Here is a 3,705-nt window from a genome sequence, read left to right on the forward strand (position 1 = left end):
AAATCACTGTAATAAACCAAATAATTATAGAGCAACTTTACTGTGAAGTGAAAAACTTTTATATTTATAAAATATATATATACTTTATATTAAACTTTTCATTTAATTCTTACTTTTAGTATGTTTTATCCTTTTTATAATATTTATTTTTACATTTAACTATACTTATTTTTGAGTACAATTTATAAAATTAAATTTTATAAAATGTTTATACATTTCACAGGTGCACTGTAAAAAAATTATGTCAAATCAACATATACTTTTATGTTACTTTAACTTAAAAAAAATAAGTTAAACAATTACAACTTGTTTTTATAAGTTATGCCATCTTATCACAAGTCAACATTTTAAGTAAGTTGAAATGACTTACAAAACCAAATTGTTTTAACTTTATGCTGCATTTTTTTTTACAGTGTGCAGAGGTTTTAACAAAGTTATACAACAACATCGTAAGGACAATTGGTCAAAAAATTATCCCTAGCTGTCATTGGGGCGGTACCCTTTCAAAAAATACACCTTTGTACGTAATAAAGCTCATATTAGTACCTAAGAGGTACATATTGCTACCAAAGAGTGCATAGTATACCCCAAATGTACATATTGGTACCAAATGTATACAAATCTAAACCTAAATGGTAAATATTAGGACCTTTTAAATGATACTGTCCCAGTGATGTTTTTTTATGACCATTTGTTTTCTGATAGTGTAATCATGTGGAATCACATGGAATTTGTATCGGAATTTGGCCGAAGTATTGTCCATTTTTGACGGGTCCACGGGGTTCCGCAATTTCCGTATTTTGTCGCAATGCCCATGCGTTGAACGTCTGTGTACACGTACGAGTGTATACTCCTGGCTTTAGTCTAACAAACTGTGCACCCAGTGTCTTTGTTGTTAACATGCGAGATACCAAAGGTGATGTGTAATGACAGAATCCATTCCTGGCTGATATTTGGCACCAACATACTGCACACACTTACAGTAGGGCCATTGACACATCTATTCTCGTGGTAGGATAGTGGCCATAATATCAGATGTTGACCTATATGTGACAATGAGAATAAACTAGAGAGTAAGGACGAATGGCTCTAATGATTATTGCAAAAAAGAGAGATGGGATGCCAAACAGAGCTGTATGCCAGGATCTGTCCTATTGCAAAAGACGAGAGTGGAACAAGAGCCACCACTAGAAACATTTCTCTTTCACAAAACCCTGCTGGTTGACTATAAAGAGCCTGACAGATGTTGTGAAGTGAGTATTTAGTTTGAGAGCATGAAACAGCCTGCATCGTGATCGGTTTATTATTATTCTTCATACAAGTTCGGTTTTGACATATTTCTGGTCAATTGTAGATTTAAAAAAATCATTTTTATTTTATATCTTATTTGCTATAACTTTTCAGGAATCCACAGAATAAGCAATAAAGAAAATTCATCCTCTTACAACTTAAAACGCAAAACAATATTTTAATTAAAAAGTTTGAGAATAGTTATGAATTTTGGACTACTAACTTTCACAAATCACTTTTAATAAAATTAAGATGCTTAAGGGGCCGTTCACATATCGAGTTTTTGCATGCTCAAGTTTGTTATTTAAAATAGGCGCGGACTATGCGAGCTCATAATGGAGGCGCTGCGTTTATTTTTTCCAGCACCCACCGCATAGAGTAAAAAACAGTGAAACTTTTCAGAATGCCGCCAGAGCACCGCAGGTCATGTGACAAGAACCTATGCGCCTAGCGTTTTTAGACGCGACATGTGAACGGCCCCAAAAGGTTATGACACAATGCCGTAAGCTGCATTCACATTAGCAGCGACTAGCAGTGGCAGAGCGACACAATCTCATTGATTTCAATGTAAGCTTGGCGACTTCTATTTACCACACGAAAAAAAATCGGTTCTTCAGATGTTAAAATTCTTTATGGTCCATTCTTCTATGGTTCATAGTGATGAACATGTATTTTTAGAAGTGAAGCTGCTTCAGTTCATTGATGTTTGAGCAAATTTTTCATGCAATCTTTAAAAAATAATGTGCGTTGATCAGGTTTTAACTAGGTCATTCCAAAAGTATGACTTTGTAAAACATTTAATTTTGATGATGTTTACTGTTTTACTGTTGCAAACATTATGTTGGACAGATGGTTTCATATTTGTCCCTATAACCCCTTTGGTATACAGTTATGTTCACAGATTATTCGAAGCTTTCAAGGTCTTGTGGACTGCTTCTATTTGTCAATAGTAACAGTTGTTTTTTGTACATGTTGAAAATATCATGCATTATGCCCACTTTGGGGCAGTGAAATGGATCCAGAAATCATATGGTTTTGTTACATGCTTTGAAATCTAAGCTTATACAACAAGAGGTCTGGATAGATTTGGTTATTTAATTTTATCCATTTGAAAACTGTTAAATGTCTTTCAACTTATTTGTAAAGAGTCTTATAAGGGCTTTTTCTCGGACAGGGATTAGATTAAGCCAAGACTATAGGCCTCAGTTAGGATATTTAAGTAGTTTTTGCAAACATACCTTACAAAAAACATTACTGATTTTTAGGACCAAACAATGTCACTGATGTATTTTAACTTAAGATATGTTTGTGCAAGCTGTTTGAAGTTAAGACATCTCAAAAAGCATTTTAGTGTGGGACTACCACAAACCAGTGGTTTCCAAACTTTTTCAGCGTGCAGCCCCCCTTGTGTACGGTGCATTTCTTCGTGGCCCCCCAAAGAAAATTTGTGACAAAAAACTGTTCTAAAACTCAACATTTTAATAAAAAAAAAACATTAAATTATACAAAAAAGTAGTGCTTTTGGTTAGTAGCCTTATTTTTTTAGGTTTAATTACACAGAATTCATGATAAATTAATGTATTTCATAAAATGTCATAATACTGTGGCCCCTCTGGCACTATCTCGCGCCCCCAGTTTGAAAACCACTGCCATAAACCCTGTTCGGGAAACTAGCCCATGACCTCATAACCCTTCATAGTTTCAGTATCAAAAAATACGTGCCAAGAGCATTCGGTTAACCTCATTATATGTTTTTTGACGGAGGTGGCTTTTAGCAGCTTTTGGATCTGAGCTTTTCAATTATCTCCTTTAAATATTTGCTATATATTTTCTTATGTGTTGCTGCTTGTGCATTGAATGGATTGTTTTTAACTGTACAATGTTCGGTTTTAGAATCACAAGAAATTCTTGGAAAAATATGACATTTCTTGCTACAAACTGCCTCGTCCTCTAACATTAAATTTACACATAACAGCTGGCAGCAATATTATACACAGCTAAATTAAATGAAAAACATATACAGTATCTCCTTTAAAACAGCAGTGATATAGTTTTGGTATGGAAAAAATATTTTCCATTTCAACAGAAAAGCATTACATGAAAATGAGAATCTATCACAGAGCTGAGTTAACTCAAACTATTATCACATTTACAATATAGACCGTTTCAGCAGTAACAACATAAACAAGCGGCTGTCGCGGTCCGCACGTAACTTCCGGTAAACTCCGCTAAGAATAAATAACAACAGAGTTCTTTAAACGTAGTTTATTTATATAACAAGCAAAAAAACAACACATAGATTACCTAGGAAACCAAAACATTTGTTATTTTCGACGAGGCATTCGTTCAAGAGATCAGTTTAGTAACTAGTCAGACCATTAAAAAAATGAAACCGGAAGTAAGGTTCGGATCCAG

This window comes from Paramisgurnus dabryanus, chromosome 10 (genome assembly GCF_030506205.2).
Source record: "Paramisgurnus dabryanus chromosome 10, PD_genome_1.1, whole genome shotgun sequence".
In the NCBI taxonomy this organism is placed as follows: domain Eukaryota; kingdom Metazoa; phylum Chordata; class Actinopteri; order Cypriniformes; family Cobitidae; genus Paramisgurnus; species Paramisgurnus dabryanus.